Here is a 21,608-nt window from a genome sequence, read left to right as displayed (position 1 = left end):
TAGCGTTTAAGAGCAGTTGGAGGCCACGGAAGGAGTGTTGTATGGCATTGAAGCTCGTTTGGAGGTTTGTTAACACAGTGTCCAGTGAAGGGCCAGATGTAAACAAAATGGTGTCGTCTGCGTAGAGGTGGATCTGAGAGTCACCAGCAGCAAGAGCGACATCATTGATATACACAGAGAATAGAGTCGGCCCGAGAATTGAACCCTGTGGCACCCCCATAGAGACTGCCAGAGGTCCAGACAACAGGCCCTACAATTTGACACATTGAACTCTATCTGAGAAGTAGTTGGTGAACCAGGCGAGGCAGTCATTTGAGAAACCAAGGCTATTTAGTCTGCCAATAAGAATGCGGTGATTGACAGAGTCAAAAGCCTTGGCCAGGTCGATGAAGACGGCTGCACAGTACTGTCCTTTATCGATCGCGGTTATTATATCGTTTAGGACCTTGAGCGTGGCTGAGGTGCACCCACGACAAGCTCGGAAACCAGATTGCATAGCGTAGAAGGTACGGTGGGATTCGAAATGGTCAGTGATCTGTTTGTTAACTTGGCTTTCAAATTTTCGAAAGAAAGGGTCCAGATTGTCTAGCCCAGCTGATTTGTAGGGGTCCAGATTTAGCAGCGCTTTCAGGACATCAGCTATCTAAATTTGTGTGAAGGAGAAGCGGGGGGGGGGCATGGGCAAGTTGCAGCAGAGGGTGCAGAGCTGGTGGCCGGGGTAGGGGTAGCCAGGTGGAAAGCATGGCCAGCCGTAGCAAAATACTTATTGAAATTCTTGATTATCGTAGATTTATCAGTGGTGACAGTGTTTCCTAGCCTCAGTGCAGTGGGTAGCTGGGAGGAGGCGCTATTTTTCTCCATGGACTTTACAGTATCCCAAATCTTTTTGGAGTTAGGGCTACAGGATGGGCAAGTTGCAGCAGAGGGTGCAGAGCTGGTGGCCGGGGTAGGGGTAGCCAGGTGGAAAGCATGGCCAGCCGTAGCAAAATACTTATTGAAATTCTTGATTATCGTAGATTTATCAGTGGTGACAGTGTTTCCTAGCCTCAGTGCAGTGGGTAGCTGGGAGGAGGCGCTATTTTTCTCCATGGACTTTACAGTATCCCAAATCTTTTTGGAGTTAGGGCTACAGGATGCACATTTCTGTTTGAAAAAGCTAGCCTTTGCTTTCCTAACTGATTGTGTATATTGGTTCCTGACTTCCCTGAACAGTTGCATATCGCGGGGGCTGTTCGATGCTAATGCAGTACGCCACAGGATGTTTTTGTGCTGGTCAAGGGCAGTCAAGTCTGGGGTGAACCAGGGGCTATATCTGTTCTTAGTTCTGCATTTTTTGAATGGGGCATGCTTATTTATTCAAAAGCACTTTTGAAGAACATCCAGGCATCCTCTACTGACGGAATGAGGTCAATGTCGCTGAAGTGTTTTAGGGAGCGTTTGACAGTGACCCATTACGGACGCAGGCAATGAGGCAGTGATCTCTGAGATCCTGGTTGAAGACAGCGGAGGTGTATTTAGAGGGTAAATTAGTCAGGATGATATCTATGAGGGTGCCCATGTTTACGGATTTAGGGTTGTACCTGGTAGGTTCCTTGATAATTTGTGTGAGATTGAGGGCATCTAGTTTAGATTGTAGGACGGCCGGGGTGTTAAGCATATCCCAGTTAGATCACCAAACAGTACAAACTCTGAGGATAGATGGGGGGCAAGCAATTCACATATGGTGTCCAGGGCACAACTGGAGGCTGAGGGGGGTCTGTAGCAAGCGGCAACAGTGAGAGACTTATTTCTGGAAAGGTGGATTTTTAGAAGTAGAAGCTCAAACTGTTTGGGCACAGACCTGGATAGTATGATAGAGCTCTGCAGGCTCTGGTACATCTCTACAGTAGGTTGCATCTCCGCCCCCTTTGGCAGTTCTATCTAGACGGAAAATGTTGTAGTTCGGGATGGAAATTTCTGCATTTTTGGTGGCCTTCCTAAGCCAATATTCAGACACTGCTAGAACATCAGGGTTAGCAGAGTGTGCTAACGCAGTGAATAACTCAAACTTGGGGAGGAGGCTTCTGATGTTAACATGCAAGAAACCAAGGCTTTTACGGTTACAGAAGTCAACAAATGATAGCACCTGGGGGGTAGGAGTGATACTGGGGGCTACAGGGCTTGGGTTAACATCTACATCACCAGAGGAACAGAGGAGGAATGGAATAAGGATACGGCTAAAGGCTTTAAGAACTGGTCTTTTAGTGCGTTGGGTACAGAGAATAAAAGGGGCAGATTTCCGGGCGTTGTAGAATAGATTCAGGGCATTATGTAAAGACAAGGATATGGAAGGATATGAGTACAGTGGAGGTACACCTAAGCTGTCACGCCCTGGCTCTGGGGACTCTTATATGTTGAGCCAGGGTGTGGAGTTTCTATGTGTTATTTTCTATGTTGTGTTCTAGTTCGTGTTTTCTATGTTGGCCAGGGTGGTTCCCAATCAGAGGCAGCTGATTCTCGTTGTCTCTGATTGGGACCCGTACTTAGGCAGCCTTTTGGCACTAGTTTATTGTGGGATCTTGTTCCGGAAGGTTTGTGTATTTAACCTAGGACTTCACGTATCGTTTATTGTTTTGGGTCGTTGTGTGTACACTAATAAAAGTATGTACGCCTATCACGCTGCGCCTTGGTCCGCTTCATCATCCTGTAACGATCGTGACAGAAGCATTGGGTAACTATGAAAGAGATAGCATCACTGGAGGTACCGATTGAGCCGGTCTCCGCGTGTATGTGGGGTGGGACAAAGGAGCTCTCTGAGGCTGGTTGAGCGGGACTGGGGGTTCTACAGTGAAATTGTATAATAAGAACTAACCCAAATAGCAATAGGCTAGGCATATTGACATGGGAGAGAGCCATAACGCAATCACAGGTGTTATTCGAGAGGGCTAAGACAACAACTGGTAATGGCGACAAAAGTTTGGGCTGAGGCTAAACAGATAAACAGGATGGGGTACCGTGTAAAGGAACAGTCCAGCAGGCATTAGCTGTGTAGCTGAGTGATCATAAGGTCCAGTGAACAGCAATAAGTAAGTCCGGGAGCAGTTCGTAGGCTGCTAAAGCACAGGCAAGCAGGAGGCACGCTGTTGATTGCGCGTGCTAGCGGGCCGGGGCTAGCAGATGGATCTTCGTGGTCGTCACAACGGGAAGCCTGCTGAAACCACATCAGACGATTACGTCTGATTGCTACATTGCTCACTATGTCCAATCTCTACCGTCCACCTTCCATGAGGGAGGGAGGGAGGAAGGGAGGGCAGTGAAAAGCTATTTATGTGAGGTTAGATGCCAGAGGGGCAGATCCTAAGATGCCTTTTCAAAATCTGATTGTGAATAATAAGCCACTTTCCATGTCGACATTCATTGCACCTTACTGTAGCATTGTGTATAACAGAGGCCATTTCCCACTGACCACACAGTGGGGGAAAACACATTTGGCCAATGTTACACAGCTTTCTGCATCCATTTCAAATGGGCTACAGTACTGTTGAAGTGCCATTACAGTACTTCTGATAATTTGACACAGGCCAGCCCTGGAATAGAAGGGTGGGAACAATGCAAGAAATACTGTGCCATTTTATACAATATAAATACTATTTTGCCAAAAATAATTAATGTGATATGAACTTGTTTAGATTAACTGTCAACATAATATGATGATATTATTTCACTCAGAAAACATTTCAAAACAAAAAGACACACTCACACAAACAAAAATAGAGCCAACTGTATCTATCATACACACAGACACACTGCACCAGTGACATCACATTTTCAAAAACACGTAAGGAAATGAAATGCTTTTACTCTTAACACTGTACCGAAATAACTGAAATCACCTATTGAAAACCACTCTGGTACAGTAGAAGGGCCAGTACTGACTCCACTCAGTTCGAGTAACATGGTAAAAGCAGGTCAAACATGTCATATACCTGTATAAGACCTTACTTTAATGTACCAGTACTCTAACTTCATCATGCACTCAGAACATGGGGCTCTCACATTTCCATTCGGATGAAAATCAGAGAATAAAGAAAACATTGAAAGAAGAAGGGCAGCCATCAACCTTGCCATCATCAGCCAATCATTTTGAACCCTGGCGAGGAAGGCAGGGTCAAGGGCTAGAGATGGAGCTAGTCAGAAAGAGGGAACATATTTCTGTTGGCTACATGGCTGGGTCACGAGGGGGCTGACCATTAAAGTGCCTGAGTGCAACCTGTAATAGGGCATTAGCGGGGGCTTTTGATCTGAAACCGAGGGCTTCAAAGCCATTCATTTTACCCTCTTGATCATTTCTGTCAGAATGCCTTTGTTATAAAAAAAACTCTGTGTCAGAGAGAAAAACCCAATGATAGAGTGAGTTGGTAGGTCTCCACTGTGGGCATGTTCATGGAGGCTCTTAAGATGTTTTAATTATCACTCCCCCGCAACAGAAAGGGGGCTGTCACCGGGTTGTTACTCACAGCAGGACCAGGCTGGCTGGCTAGCCTCAGTCTCACTGTACAGTCAGCTAAAATGAGACACAAAAAAATCAAATAAAGCTTTCTGTGTAGTGGTTTGGTGTGTGTGTGTGTGTACTGTACTCTACTGTCTTACCCAGGAATGATATAGGTCATTGTCCCAGGGGTTGGGGACAAAAACAGAACATTTGACACCAGCAGCGATGGCTGTCTCTCTCACGCCTCCCACCCTAAGTCAGAACTGTTGACAGTGTTAAAATAGTTGCCTGCTTTCTGGTCTCCTCTTTCCCCATCTTCTACCATGGCAAGACGACAACGCTGGCAGTGCCAGCCGGGGCCGCCAACCCACTGGCTTTGACACCTAATTAGACTTTAAAGAGCCCTTTAATAGGTTTATAAAGGGATTCCAAAATCATTGTGAATCAAAAACATCCTCCATCAAACAAACAATCTATTGTGTGGTTCTAATCAGTGGCAGTATATTCAAATCAAAGGCTTAATTAAATTGTTTTGATTCACTATCGACAGAGTGGCATGTGGCTGAGACCGACACTGATCAATAGATTGAACACACTCAAAGGTTCAGAGCTTCTGAATGAGGGGTAACATTGTCATAAATTAACCTCTTGATAGACATGTAGAAAGACAATGGTATTGCTGCTGTCAGAAAGTACAGCTAATGCTGCCGTGGCAGAAGTATAAAATAGCATTAGGGTTCGGCTGAGGCATCTGCAAGCTCAACCAGACACGATTTGCATCACCACCCAATTCGATTACCTCTCAGCACAGCATCTTGTTGGGAGATATTCTGTTTCTGTTGGGGTGTGGAAACGGACAGACTGGCATTCAGCAGCATTTCAGAATTTCCATTCAGTGAGTGTATAAATGTAAAACAATGTGCCTTTTCCCTCGTTCAAGCCAAAAACCCATCCCCAAGTTTCAGGCACTACGCCTCTCAGCTGCTTGACATGGGTGAGCTACTGAGCTTCACTTGACAATGAAATCGGTAAGGATGGTAAAGGGGGCAATTAACTGTTTGTCATGTCATTTATGTTTGAAGGCCTTTAGAGTGTTGAATTAAATCAAACTGGACTTGCCATAATTTCTGTGGTGGTTTGGAGTGGGATTTACACCACTTATAAAACAGAGTGGTGAATATAAAACAGACCAAACTACTTCAGAGGTTTAGCAAAGCTAACAAGAGAGAACCGCTCTTGACTAGAAAAATGCTAAATAATTTGAATAGTCATCATAAAGTGATTGAGAGCTTGTGATGACCAAATAATGAATACCTCTATTGAATTAGATGACTAAGTTCTAAATCAATGGCAGAAAAAGCTAGCACAAAGCAGCGCCATGATAATGCAGGATAAAGAACCCGAATCATAGAGAGCAATAGAACTTTGATTAGTTAGGGACAAAGGCCTTCCGATTCGGAATTAAAGAGTAAGAAGACAAAGGAGATTTCCCAGGAGCTCTGTGAGAGAGCCAGAGAGTAAGAGAGAGAGAGAGAGAGAGAGAGAGAGGGAGCCATTTGTACGTTATCAATTCGGATAAAATTAAGATGCCTGTACATTTTGGCGTGATTAAATTTGGACAAATTGTCCAACCTCCTGCGCCTGTGCTCGACATACAGTTCATTAAACAACGCTCTCTCGGAGCCGCCAGCCAGCCAGCTCCATCCACCACAAATAATAAGCGTTACGCATGACAGAGGGACCACACGTTAGGTGGCCCCGTAATCACACACATGACACGTCCGCGCATATCTACACACCACAGGCCTAACACAGCCAGATGAATCCGTGGGCCTGTGAATTGCTCTGTCTACAAGTGATAATTCTTATTATAAGTGTCTTATAATCCTGTAATGGTATCTCATTACATTCAAAAACACATTTCAGCCCCCCAGTCCGACCTCGATGTTGAGTAACGACACAGACAGACTGCCACTCCCTGTTAGCCTACACAGTAGCACGCACACACATTGTATGAGGATCAAGGCGCTCTGACAAAATACAATGAATATTCCCAATTACATGCACTAGTTCCCACTATCTGTTCAGCTAGTCATTTGCAGACAAGTGTTCAGACGTCAAGGCAGTCTGTTACTCTGAATGTCCCTTGGATATAACCCCAAATAACACTTGGATTTAACAAACAGACTTACAGATGTAGGATTTTAATTTGAGAGTTTGCTCGGGGCGGCAGGTAGCTTAGTGGTTAAGAGCGTTGTGCCAGTAACCGAAAGGTCGCTGGTTCTAATCCCCGAGCCGACTAGGTGAAAAATCTGTCGATGTGCCCTTGAGCAAGGCACTTAACCCTAATTGCTCCTGTAAGTCGCTCTGGATAAGAGCGTCTGCTAAATGACCAATTTATTATTATTATTATGCTACAACAGGAAAATAATGATACATTTTTCCTAAGGGAAAATCCAATCTGAAATTTCAAAGTGGAAATTACAAACTTCAGAAGCCTTTTTAAACCTCAAATACACTACACGTTTTACATTTCCTCCACTGCAGACAAGTTCTCATGCTTGTCTGATCAAATTAAGATCCCACAGGCAATATAACAAAACCAATCAATACTATGTTGGGTGCTGTTCTATGTCATAAATGAGATTCCACCAAAACCTAACTTGTCCATAGTAAGGGAAAATAAAAATAACATGCTTAATGTCTTTAGAGTGGTGCATTTATTGCCTGACGACATACTGAATTTAATTCCGCTGCTCTACTTATCGCTACATACAGTCAGTCTGAGACTGTCATCGTAGAAGTTGTTTCTGCTGACGTCATAGTGAGGGGCGTTGTACAAAGTCATCAGCGAATGGATGGTTTCTAACCAATCAGAGTATAAAACCCAATTACTATTTCCAAAACGCTGCTTTACCCATTGGTTTCTGGGACCAATCAGAACGGTTTGAATGTGTTCACATTCAAGAAGTCGCTGGGGAGGAGATCAAATCCAGACTCATCGTGCAGAAGAAACGTAAGTGGCCGTGGTGTTTGGCCAGAGCGATGTGGATTTATAGCCAGGCAAGTGCATTTAGGCTACCTTTAACAATGTGCTCAAGAAAGAAAACAGAGAAAAATACAACAATGAACAGGACATTAGAACAGTCTCAATTATGTCACGACGCATAAAGAACAGTTGTGTGCTGCACAGTGAAATGAAATTACGTTGAACAAACATTGAATAGACGTTGAATTGACCAGAATAAGATAACTAATAGTCTTCATAGTGTGCTCCTCTCTCTCTCTCTCTCTCTCTCTCTCGAAGAGAAAATGATTGATTTACTAAGGCTAAGGAAAACACACTCAGATAAGCGCACACTTGGTGGAACGTAAATTAAGTTGTCTAGCATTACTGTTAACGGCAATTGTATAGGCCTAATCAGTATACCACAGATGGACATCCAAGTTGTTCTCCCACATAAACCCACGTCTTCTGAGGGGCCTGCCAGAAAAACGAAAACCTGCTTAGTTAAAGAGGGGGGGAAAAGTCCTCAAAACAATGACACTAGCGAAAGAGAGAAAGAGGCAGAGGGTTCTTCAAAGAAAAACGCAGGAGGATTAGTGCAGCTGCCAATACAGAGGGTAGGCTGGGTGTGCATTCACCAGCCATCACACATTTGAATCAATAGGTGTCAAATGCCGCTTGAAACACAATTAGTGTGCCGCTAAAGAAAAATAAGGAAAAATACACACAGGGAAGATTAAAGGATGTGCACAATGTTCCTCTCAAAAGCTTTAAAATTCAACACCTATACAGGCTTTTCAGACACATGACAGCTTGTTATGCGCCTGCTCAAGTTGAAGAAAGCAGAGGAGAGCAGAGCAGGGAGGAAAGCAAAGCATGCATCTGTATGAATATACAAACACCTTCTCAATGTGTCTGTCGACTCAACTGAGCCCTTTGTGCTGCTGTGTGGGTTTCCTAAAGATATCAAGCTACAACAACTAGGATACATAACACACCATAACAGACATGGCATCTCATCTCACTACTAACCTACCTCGACCTGCTAGATTCTAGATTCCACTCCCCCATCCCCCTTCATCCACCACACAAACTTAGTGGCTCAAAAGAGATCAACCAACTGAGTGTAATGAAATTGAGAGGGGGGAGGCGGGGAAGTAGGGGATGTGAGACTGGAGGGGATGGAGTATGGGGGGTAGCGGGATCATCCATCTGTGCAAGCAATAATGTCTGTATCTGCAGGCTGGTTGAATCACACTTTGAAATGGATGGCACAGACTTCTGTAATAGCACTGATGGTCGGACGCCTCACTGTTAAAGTAAATAAACAAAGAAATCCTGCATATACAGTATACAGGAATCTATTTGAGATATCCTGTACACAGTGTTATGTGCAGACGGTGATGTACAGTATGTATGGAAAGCTATAACAGTATTCCCTGTTAGCCTAGCGGTTAAGAGCGTTGGGCCAGTAACTGAAAGGTTGCTGATTCTAATCCCTGAGCCTACTAGGTGAAACATCTGTTGATGTGCCCTTGAGCAAGGCACTTAACCCTAATTGCTCCTGTAAGTCACTCTGGATAAGAGCATCTGCTAAATGACAAAAATGTAAATTACAAGAGGATGGAAAAAACACTGCAGGTCAGTGGAAATTAAACATGAGGTTATCTCATGTACAGACCGGAGGAGGTGGTTATCGATCTTTGTTGTTGCCATCTCTCTCTCCCATAAAACCTCTGAAGCGCACATGTAGCATCAATTTGCGAGAGACGACGGCATCACATCTTTCCATTAAGGCCTGTTTCTCACTTTCATATGCATTACTTCCTTTTTCCTTGGCAGCAGAAACATCTCCAACCTACAAATTGACGTACCGTAATGTTGCAGAGTGAGTCTCGGCTTAACCTAACACAGCACCAGACACTGGTCATTTAGGATGCACAAACAATCATTTAGATCCTTTCTAAAGGGCTCTTATCAAACCAAATGTGAAGTAGGTGATATGTTACCCCTTTTCAAAGATACTTGTTTGAAAATAAAATGTGTCATACAAGAATGTCATACATATTTGTATATGCCACAGATGTGTGTATGTATAAGATTGCCCTGATTGTATTGGAGAGCACATTATAGCTTTAATAACAAGGATGGATATGATAAAACCATGCTTTTACATATTGCTATGATGGTGTGAGTATAGATGCATTGCTACATTTGGGTATACATGTATGGCTACAGCGGCATGTGACTAGCCTGCAGGTATTGGCTGCAGTATGTAAATCGGTTCAGATGGCTCAGTCATGTTGTAGGGGGATATGTATATCAGTATGTATGGCTGTATGGCTGCATTAGACTTATATGGTGACACTGGTTGGAGAATATGTATATCTCCATATATTTGGGAATGGCTGTATGGTTGGTTTTCTGATTGGCTCAGTCATAGACCTAATAGTGACACCGGCAGTAGAATATGCATATCTATCCATATGTATTGGTATGTTTGTATAGCTGTATGTCTGTCGGGCTCTGTTCCACATGGAGAGAGAGTCCTTTTAGCCCGGTTTAATCAGCTGAACTGAGCGGGTTCAGCACAGGATATATAGGCCTACAGCTGTGCTTTATTACAGACACAATGAAGACCAGATTAGGGGATCTGGGAGGGGGAGAACGGTGGAGAACGGGGGGAGGGGGGAAGACTCAAAACACATCTGTCCTCGGTTTGTCTCGGGCTCCAACACCAAACCGCAAGCATGACCGTGTACAAATCTGTCTCCACTTGGAGAGACACGGCAAGCAGGCAAGTCTGTGAAAACGTTTTCAGACCTTGGATTGGTTTTTACACTGACTGGGGCTCCTGGGAACAGTCTGTTGCCTGGCTGTTGATAGCAAGTTAGAGCTAGCCCCGGGAGAAAGGAGTCACGATGACATCCGCACGCTGCGTGGAGCCATGTGGTGCTGCAAACAAGTCATCATGTTCTAACTAATCAAAACGGTGATGTATGTATATGCACGGCTATGCACAAGCACTAAATATTCACGATAAGTCCTAGAGAGAATACCACTGATGCCTCTCTGATTATGACCTTAATGGAAAACAGGTTATTTATAATGACGAAAAAACTGCTCTCTCAATGTTGTGTTTTCTGTACTGACTGGGTCTTTTGTTGTGAATAAAGTCGCAATGGCATACCGTAGATCTGACGTTTGTTGATAACAACATCTGAAAATATTCTGGATACATTCAGTAACATGATAAGACTATTCCTGGAAAATGTGGGGTAGGTGCAACATAAGACAACAACATTTTGAGTGCGAGGACAAACTGGTGTTTCCAAATGGCCACACACCTCTCCAAAGTGTGCACAGTTCCTAAGCAATTTTAATGCACTTTTATGACACAAAAAAAGAGTTTTCAACTATAAGTAACTTTTTTGAGCTCTCCTAGCTGTGCTGTTGAAGAACTAGAGCGAGCACACTTGTAGTTGTCTAGTTTGGAACACAACCCTGCATCCCCGCCATCACACAATTACTACTTTTCTTTACGCAATCCAAAAACGGTCCATTATAAAACGCAATCTGGGTCAGCTGGGCATGATTTGAAAGATTGTTCTTTTGCCAACATGATTAGATAAGTTATAAAATATGATCTTACAGTGTTATTAGGCTTTTACAAGAACATTCTGGGAAACAGATCGTAATTTCGGTGTGCATAGTCATGAGTGGATTCAGGTGTGTGTGCCACGGCAAACGTTCTTCACAACAATAAACAAACATAGGCTCATTCTGTTCAGAACAACCCAGGGTATGACGACATGCCATCCTATAACTGTACATCAAACAAAGCAGTATTTATTATAATCCTCAACATCTCATCTTTCAAAATCCATACAGTCATCTTAATTGACAGCATTTTCCTCACTCAGACAACAAAAAATGTGCAAAAGTTGCCCAATTACCAGGAGGGATGGGGGCAACTTCTTGTCGCAAGCGGTGCTCAAGTTCAGAACAGCTGTCAGTCAAAACCCATACAGCGATGTGAAGCACAGAGCCAAAGCTCTGACGTCATGTATAGTATGTTACTGTACAGCCACTACGTTCCAATTTAGGCGCTTATTAGTATGAGTGTAAAGGGCTACGTATAATTTAACACGATAATTGTTCGGTAATTAGACAATGCTTTTAGAGCAGGCATGGCGATGCATTTTACCCAGCTGTTAAGTGGGTTGTAGAGCTTCAGGAGTGCAAGCAAGCACAAAGCCTCCACCTGAGTCACTCTGAAGACTAAAGACCCTGAGAGAGTGAGAGAGAGAGTGAGAGAGAGAGAGGCTAGCCTCATCATCCTTCCATCCTGCCTTACCAGTCCCTACCTCTATGGCAAACAGACAGACTGGGGTTTACAGCGTGTCATGGGCACCGTGGAAAAGAGCTTGATCAGGAAGACATCCCACTGCCATTAGAACTCCTCTGTCTATGTTTACCGAGTGGCCCTTTCTTTGCACTTTGAACAACACACGATGAGTGATTAAACAACAAACCACATGGTCTGTCGTAGACTAATCCACTGGCCAGTTCCTTATGTTGTAGTCCTTTGTCCTGTTGAGATTTCTTTCCACAGGAGGTGGAGGCAGGTCCAGACAGAAAGATGCTACTGCGAGACATGATGCAGAATACATTATATGACTAATCTCATTTGCCACAATGTTGATAGTGATATTTGTTTATATAATTTAAGGAAGAGTGATACTAGATAGGCTTTTAGTGTTGTTGTATTGTGGGAAGACACTTGAATGAAATACGCTTGCACTAGCAAGTATATCCTAGCCTTGGATGTGATACTTTAAATCCTGGTTGCTACTGAGTATGCTGTTCTCATTTTTGGGGTAAGACTCAAGGCGGGGAAATCAAAACTTGGCAACGGCTGGCCCTCTAGCTATAACATAGACTGACTTGGTACAATACTGCTGCCACTTTGCCTCCAGGTTGGAAAAAGTTGGAGGATTAAACTGTGGCAGGTGGCATCCCATTTTCTTCAACAGTCCCCTCTCAGGCCTCCAGGTACAAGAAGAGCAATTCTGGAGACTGGGATTGAACCTATTCTTCTGAACATGTTCAAAATGATGGCGCCAGAGGGGATGGCTGCCGTTTTATGGACTCTTAACCAACTGTGGTATTTTGTGTGTTTTTTCGCATTGTTTGTAACTTATTTTATACATAACTTTGCTGCTACCGTCTCTTATGACCGAAAATAGCTTCTGGACATCAGAACAGCGATTTCTCACCTTGAACTGGACAAATAATTTTTATTTAATGAGTCGGACGAGAGGGATTTGCTCCAGACACCCGACAGGGCCCTCATCCCTGTCATTCGCAGTAGAAAGAAAAGGAGATATCGCGGAAGGAGATCGGGGTGCTTGGTAAGGAGCCGGCGACGAGTGGCTAATCTGCCTTTGCCATCGATACTATTGGCCAACATACAATTGCTTGATAATAAAGTGGATGAACTACAGGCACGTATATCCTACCAACGGGACATTAAATATTGTAATATCTTATGTTTCACCGAGTCGTGGCTGAACGAAGACATGAATAACATACAGCTGGTGGGTTATACACCGTATCGGCAGGATAGAACAGCAGCTTCTGGTAAGACAAGGGGTGGCGGTCTATGTATATTTGTAAACAACAGCTGGTAAGCTGTAGACCACACTATCTACCAAGAGAGTTTTCATCTATATTCTTCATAGATGTCTATTTACCACCACAAACTGATGCTGGCACTAAGACCGCACTCAATGAACTGTATACGGCCATAAGCAAACAGGAAAAAACTCATCCAGAGGCGGCGCTCCTAGTGGCCGGGGACTTTAATGCAGGGAAACTTAAATCCGTTTTACCTCATTTCTACCAGCATGTTAAATGTGCAACCAGAGAAAAAAAAAACTCTAGACTACCTTTACTCCACACACAGAGACGCGTACAAAGCTCTCCCTCGCCCTCCATTTGGCAAATCGGACCATAATTCTATCCTCCTGATTCCTGCTTACATGCAAATACTAAAGCAGGACGCACCAGTGACTCGCTCAATAAAAAAGTGGTCAGATGAAGCAGATGCTAAGCTACAGGACTGTTTTGCTACCACAGACTGGAATATGTTCCGGGATTCTTCCGATGGCATTGAGGAGAACACCACATCAGTCACTGGCTTCATCAATAAGTGCATCGATGACGTCGTCCCCTCAGTGACTGTACGTACATACCCCAACCAGAAGCCATGGATTACAGGCAACAGCCACACTGAGCTAAAGGGTAGAGCTGCCGCTTTCATGGAGCGGGACTCTAACCCGGAAGCTTATAGGAAATCCCGCTATGCCCTCCGACTAACCATCAAACAGGCAAAGCTTCAATACAGGACTAAGATCGAATCGTACTACACCGGCTCCAACGCTTGTCAGATGTGGCAGGGCTTTTACAGACTACAAGGGGAAGCTCAGCCGCGAGCTGCCCAGTGACACGAGCCTACCAGACAAGCTAAATTACTTCGAGGCAAGTAACACTGAAACATGCATGAGAGCATCAGCTGTTCCGGACGACTGTGTGATCACGCTCTCCGTAGCTGATGTGAGTAAGACCTTTGAACAGGTCAACATTCACAAGGCCGCAGGAACAGATGGATTACCAGGACATGTACTCCGAGCATGCGCTGACCAACTGGCAAGTTTCTTCACTGACATTTTCAACCTCTCCCTGTCTGAGTCTGTAATACCAACATGTTTCAAGCAGACCACCATAGTCCCTGTGCCCAAGAACACTAAGGTAACCTGCCTAAATGTCTGTGGCCATGAAGTGCTTTGAAAGTCATGGCTCACATCAACACCATTATCCCAGAAACCCTAGACCCACTCCAATTCGCATACCACCCCAACAGATCCACAGATGATTCAATCTCTATTGCGCTCCACACTGCCCTTTCCTACCTGGACAAGAGGAACACCTATTTGAGAATGCTATTCATTGACTACAGCTCAGCGTTCAACACCATAGTGCCTTCAAAGCTCATCACTAAGCTAAGGACCCTGGGACTAAACACCTCCCTCTGCAACTGGATCCTGGACTTCCTGACGGGCTGCCCGGTAGTGCGTATGGCCCAGTACATCACTGGGGCCAAGCTTCCTGCTATCCATGACCTCTATACCAGGCGGTGTCAGAGGAAGGCCCTAAAAATTGTCAAAGACTCCAGCCACCCTAGTCATAGACTGTTCTCTCTGCTACCACACGGCAAGGTCCAAGAGGCTTCTAAACAGCTTCTACCCCCAAGCCATAAGAGTCCTGAACATCTAGTCAAATAGCTACCCAGACTATTTGCATTACCCCCCCCCCCCCCCCCCCCCCCTTTACGCTGTTGCTACTCTCTGTTTATTATCTATGCATAGTCACTTTAATAACTCTACCTACATGTACATTTACCCCAATTACCTCGACTAACCGGTGCCCCCGCACATTAACTCGGTACCAGTACCCCCTGTATATAGCCTCGCTATTGTTATTTTTACTGCTGCTCTTTAATTATTTGTTAGTTTTATTTCGTATTATTTTATATTATATTATTGTGTATGATTTTTTGGGGTATTCTTTCTTAAAACTGCATTGTTGGTTAAGGGCTTGTAAGTAAGCGTTTCACTGTAAGGTCTACACCTGTTTTATTTGGCGCATGTGACAAATACAATTTGATTTGATTTGATTTGATGTGAATAGCAGCCGACCAGGAGCCTAGACTGTGGCTAGTCCTGTTAGCCTGATTACTGATCAGGGCCTCTTCAGAGGCAGGCTCAGGGCTCCAGGGCAGGTCTGTCTTATAGTTATCCACAGGCCTCTGACTCTCGTCAGGGGAACTACTTGAGCTTGTGCATTTCACTAGTCTTTATTGGATGATAGAACTCTTGCTGTGCATGCTAAAAGTCATCTTGTTTTCGTGTGTGTTTTCTGTTTTTGTTCTCATTTCTATTCCTCAACATAATGCATGATGTTATGTAAGGGAAATTATTCCCTCTGTTTTCTCTGTTCTCTAGGAGCAGCTCGCTCGGACAGATACTGAAAAATGCATAGCCCTCCATGGTTGTTAATGGGGTAGTAAAACTAACTTTAATATCCCAGTGTGTTAGAATCTTCAGTGGTAAGGCCTGGAAGCCCTGGGAGGCAGTAATTCACCATCCACACACAGCTAGTCACGGCCACACCACACTGTATTTCTCACATTATACAGCTATTGAGAAGGTGTTGGGCTTCTCCTAAACAGACCTAGCTCCAATAAACAAGCCATACAGCAGAAACTTTTACAGTTTTACCAATTCTATGATGTCAGCATTGTGCCTCTAGAAAACCCTCTAAACGTTGTAACACTGTCTGCCTCGCTATCTCAAATCGTTCCGCGGGAAAATATGACATTGATCATTTGTGAAAGTCGACCTGGCATCAGCAGGCAATGGCATCGAGTCTTCATCACTACCAACACTGTGGCTTCAGTATTTGAACAGAGCATTTGCGTGGCACATACACGTGATGGCAGGTCAGACTAGAAAACAATCCAAGCCTGGTCTGTTGATGTTATGCTGCTGCCCTCTAAACCCTCAAAACAGATGGTTGGAATCATGTTGTTTCCAAAGCCATGCAGTTTTTGGGAGATGAGAAATGGGCCTCAACATATGAGCAAAAAAAATAAACGCTAAACCATTAAATGAATTGAATAACATATCTGATCATGGGCTCTGGAAATATTGAATTATTGACCTAGTTATTGACTTGTGTGGCCTCTGTTGAAAAAACAGATGGAGACAGAGGTTGGAAAAAAATCGAACATGTACAGCGATTGCAGCAGCAAGCCACTGAATAATCCATCAGCTGTATTATTTTATATTTATTTCCCCTTCAGTTGCCTTCCAGCAGATGTCAGAGTGATTTGTGGAAATGAGGCCCATGACAACTGCAACAGCACTGTGTTTTTAAAATCACACTACAGTACGAATCCACGCTGAGCAATTGAAATAAATAGGAACGCTATGATTTTTCACCTCACTTCAAAAGATTGTTGTGCGTGAAAGAAAGTGGTCAAGCTATAACACTTGCACAGAACATTTGACAATTGCTTGTCATTTGTCAGAAATATAGTGCCATTGTCCTGCCAAACACGTGTGTAATGTGATACAATTCCAGGAACTAAAAACTGGAATACACAGACACCAATCGTCAACAACAACAACAAAAACATTTAAGTCTAACTTTTTTTAAGTCACATTGTGCTTTCTCTCTGTATACCTCCATTTAAACTCCCCTATTGACCTGTTCAGAGCCAACCACATGAAAGCAAAATGAAAGAGGGAAGAGAGAAAAACACAAAAGACAACAGTGAATACAGAAAGTCCACCTGTGCTTCTCTTATAACTTCCATTAGTGATGTGTCAAAAAGCACCAGCAGGACTTACAATGGAGGCTGGTGGAAGGAGGTATAGGAGGACAGGCTCATTGTAATAGCTGGAATGGAATCAATGGAACAGAGTCAATATTGTTGTTTCTATATGTTTAATGTCTTTAATACCGTTCCATTTATTCCCTTCCATGAAAGTCTGTGTGACCATTGCACTCAGAACAGGTGCGTCGACCAGCTACACAATTTTTGAATGTATTCCATTCCAGCCATTAAAATGAGCCCGTCCTCCTATAGCTCCTTAATTTACATCATTTACATTTACGTCCAGACTCCTCTGCAGGACTAGCACCCAAATATTTATTACATACCAAGGGAGGGGCAAAACATGTTTTTTAGGCTCTGGTTAGAGATGGCAAGGGATAACCTAGTAAATTAATGTTAACTTGGAGCCTCCAGGCTCCCCTCCCAAACTCTGTCATTGTCCCCACTACATAAAGGATGGGGGACTTGTAACAGAATTTGGGCCAACGTGGTTCCGAAGTATTAGGTTTCTCAGAAGAGACTACTAAAACCACTAGAACCGGTAATGGTCACTGCGAGCAAGAAAGAGAGACTCTGGGAAAGGGCGATGTCCGTGAACCTCGAAACCACGTTGGCCCAAATTCTGTTACAAGTTCCCCATCCTTTATGTAGTGGGGACAATGACAGAGTTTGGGAGGGGAGCCTGGAGGCCCGGTGAGGGATCTCTAGTTACCCTCTCTACTCTACCAAAACCAGGCAGCACGGTGGGGTTGGTGGGCTAGTTCAGTTACATGACAACCAGTTTAGCCTGGTGGTGTCTTTCTCCAGGAAACAACATGCTGTTTAGATGCCTCAGGGCACGGAAATGTTAATGCGTAACACACACTAACACAAGCAAACACAGATGGAGCAGATCTCACACACAAACACACACTCACACACACATAAAAAAAATAAAAAAATCATCCCTCTCCTTTGTGCTCTCATTTACATAATGTGGGAGTGAGAGGGCAAATGTCATCCCCATCACAAACCAATCCCTTTGAGACGACTCACAATGGGCAGTAGCTGAAGGCCTTCAGCATAGCCGGCAGGGGAGAGTAGCTCCTACCGCGCTGTGTTCCCTCCCTCCCCACCCACCACTGCGATATCACTGTGTTCCCCTTTCGAAAAGTATCTGCGAGCCAGCACTGTAACCTGAAGCAGTCTTTTGGATATCGGTTTTCAAGTAAAAGAGAGCAGTGTTTCCCCTAGGATTTTTTTCAGCAGCGGTGGCAAAGTTAGCGTGTGGGGGGGGGGGTAGTGGGTGTGGCCAAGGGCGCTGTCTCCGACCGAAATTATAGAGGCCCTCCTCTTGGGCCAGAGACAAAACTTAGCTGTTCTAAAGCGAATTTTCAGCAATTCTACACATTTTGCAATGGGGTGAGAGAAAATGTTGCAGTTTTAAAGCTAATTTCCTGCAATTGTACACATTTTGCCATGGCTTATGCCTTGTTCTTCTGTTATCTGAGTAACTCAAAAATCAATGGGGGCCCCATGCCATGACATTTGGGGAATTTTAGATTCTCCCTGACTGTCTAGTTTTTATTTTGATGATTGTTAGTTCTCAAAGATGATCTTATACTCCATTATATTTTCTACATACTTTTGATCTAGTTTAGTCATTTAAGTTTACACTGAAAACGTTTTACTGCTAAATGAATAAAGGGTAAACAATGGAGAGGGATGGAGAGAAAGAGAGGGAGGCATAGAGGGAACGAGAGTGCAGAGACACACAAACTGCCTCTTAAAAAACTAAAGAGAGGAAGAAAGGGGTAAAAAGAGCAAAAGCTTTGCACTGTTCATAGCTGTAAAGTAACATCCCGGTGAAATACAAAGGGAAAAACCATGGGGCCGTATTCAGATGTCTCTTTAAAAGAGACTCATCTGCCAGATACAGAGCCCTCCACTGTGATCTCTACTGCCTGGCCAAGGAGCAGTTCCACCGCAAAGCGCCAAAAACCCTCCAAAACAGACCCTCCAAAACAGCCGCAGCCAAAGAAGAGCCATAAGATTCTACTAAAGTACTGGAAACAATGGAGTTTAAAGAGAGAGAGAGAGAGCGTGTGTGTGTGTGTGTGTGTGTGTGTGTGTGTGTGTGTGTGTGTGTGTGTGTGTGTGTGTGTGTGTGTGTGTGTGTGTGTGTGTGTGTGTGTGTGTGTGTGTGTGTGTGTGTGTGTGTGTGTGTGTGTGTGTGTGTGTGTGTGTGCCGTAACCAAAGGCAACAGAGTGGAGAGTAGATTGGACACCTTATCCAAACACCATTTTAATTATAAATGTATCTGGATGTTTGGTTTATGCAAAGTTCACTTAACACCAGTAGGAGGAGAACAACATTAAACCAATCATTAAATCAGATTTGTTCTTTCTTGAAATCTTGAAATCAGTTGTTGTTTTTTCCAGTTTGGTACTTAGGTCTCAAAGAAGAGGACCATTGTGCCGGAAGCCCTAATGATTAAGTATGTAGGCTTCTGTCATTCAACGGAATGGAATATTAGCAACAGAGGATATCTTAAAGCGTCTGCAGCTGGGATGCTGGTGGATATTGTATTGCATTCTGGGTGGGCGCCAAGGCGGGGTGTGTGTGTGTGTACAGTATGTGCATGTGTGTGTGGGGGGGAGGAAATGGCAGCTGCGGCGATGCCGGGATACCAGGAGGAACCTGGACAACTAACATTTGCATTTCTGCCTCACTTGAATCCACATTAGGAGGTCATCACCATTCCCCCGGCCCACAGCCCAACACAACAGTTGTGTGTGGAGTTAAGGACTAGATAAACAAGAGATAGAGTGAGGGGTGCTTGTGGCTGCTGCCACGCCTTGGCTATGTGACACCTAAATCAATATATTTTTTAAAGGAAATTTTGTCTTGGACTAGGTTAGTTGAATATAAAAACCAAGGCCATATTTGGTTTCATTGAATGGGGAAGGAAAGAATGAGGGCAAAGCATACAAAGTGGTAATGTGAGAAACCCCAATGGCGCCATAAATCAATCACAATGGTATGACCAACAGGGCCATATGATATTACACCAAATACTGGAATCCTTAATGTTTGTCCTTGCATATGTTCCATTCAATCATCCAGGGGGAGACATAGGTGGAGAAACTGTTTGAAGCAGACCAGTGGGAGCAGTCCAGTTCAGTTTCAGATCAATGTTGCTGTACATATGGCATACACTGTAACCGGAGGGGGCCGGCGCCCACGTGTTAGATTTAAACAGGCTAGAACAGCTGGTGCTGAGAGCTATGACCAAATCACAGTGGAGAATCTTGGGGATATCAGACAGTTTTTACGACTGTGGGCAAACTGTTGGAGCTTGGAGCTCCTCCTGGTCAGATCATTAAAGGGGTCTTTATGGGGTCCGCCAGTCCAGCCCCCCTTAATGAGGGACAGTGTCCAGCCCACGTCCCCCTCTTTACTGCCACAGCCTCCCCCCTCACTGACGGCCCAGTGTTGAACCCAGCCACATCGACGACCAACGACATCTGGCCCCTCCATCTCCAGCCTCCTCCACCGTATATATACCAGGCCTAATGGCCAATTACAAACTCAAGGGCCAGGGAACAGGAACATGGTCCCGATTTATAGTTCCACTGTATCCACTGCCTCCCGCCCCAGAATCCTCTGCTCCGTCGATCACTCCCACATTAGGTTATAGGAGACAGGAGGCCCATCAGACCTAATCAGGCTTATCCTTTCCAGAGGATGGCCATTAAACTAGCCTCCCTCCTACCATGCCATGGCAGACATCAACTCCCAGTCCAGTGAATTAAAGAAATTAATGGCTTCCTCACTATTACATTTAAACTAGCAACAACAAAAAATGAGGTGGGGGGGGGGGGGCATGAAACCTCATTATAGGAGCAAATACTTTATTCCATGCATCAGATAGACAGAGCCAGAGCCAACTGAATTCTAAAACATTTATGAAGTTAGCATGGCATGGAATGTGTGTACGCTTGATGTATTTTGCTTCAGCCTTTCAAAGTCTGGTTCATATTCTGCCGGGAACTCCCCCTGCAGTCTAGAACTCTAGTAGAAGGGGATGGGAGGAGAAAGAGGAGAGTGAAATAGGTGGCAGAAAGCAATGCCAACCCATAGCTTTTGCACATTTTGTGCCCCTCTTCATTTGAGTTTTTCTCTTCTTTTCCTTTGACTTGTTCTTTTCTCTGGCTGGGGTTCACTTCCTTTATTAGCTCCCCTCCCCCTTTCATTACAAACACAGTGTTACCTGTGTCAAATCCATTGGAGACGGCCTGGGGAAGTCAACATGGAGCCAATAGATTGTCTCCCTCCCTGAGTCACTAGCTCTACTTCTCTAGGCTAGACAAACAGAGGGAGAGGGTGAGCAACAACCTGCTTCAAAACAGGAACAGAGAGCCTCAAATCTGTATGATAAACTACATTTAGTTGAATATGTGATATATTTTGTGTAAGGCCTAAGCTTTTCAGAATTGCTTTGCAAATCAGTATAGCGAAGGTTATTCAACATACAGTAGACATGGCTCTTTGTCACATAAAGGTCTATTATACATTGCTTACACCAGTAAAGATAGTGTGCATCACACATGTGAATGTGGTTTCACACATATGGTTTTTCCACATGTCAGAGGTGACATGTTTATATCCTAGAACATTGTTATTT

General features: G+C 44.2%; 1 pseudogene across 1 annotated transcript in view; it reads right to left on the bottom strand.

Annotated features, from left to right (window-relative positions):
* The window catches only part of LOC311146599 (cadherin-2-like), a 101,884-nt pseudogene that overhangs the window by 46,401 nt on the left and 33,875 nt on the right, over positions 1 to 21,608 (bottom strand). The window lies entirely within an intron of this gene.

The sequence above is a fragment of the Coregonus lavaretus genome, assembly GCF_964263955.1.
Source record: "Coregonus lavaretus genome assembly, chromosome: 19".
Lineage (NCBI taxonomy): Eukaryota > Metazoa > Chordata > Actinopteri > Salmoniformes > Salmonidae > Coregonus > Coregonus lavaretus.
The sequence above is the reverse complement of the archived record's forward strand: the minus strand, read 5'-3'. Positions and strand labels throughout refer to the sequence as shown.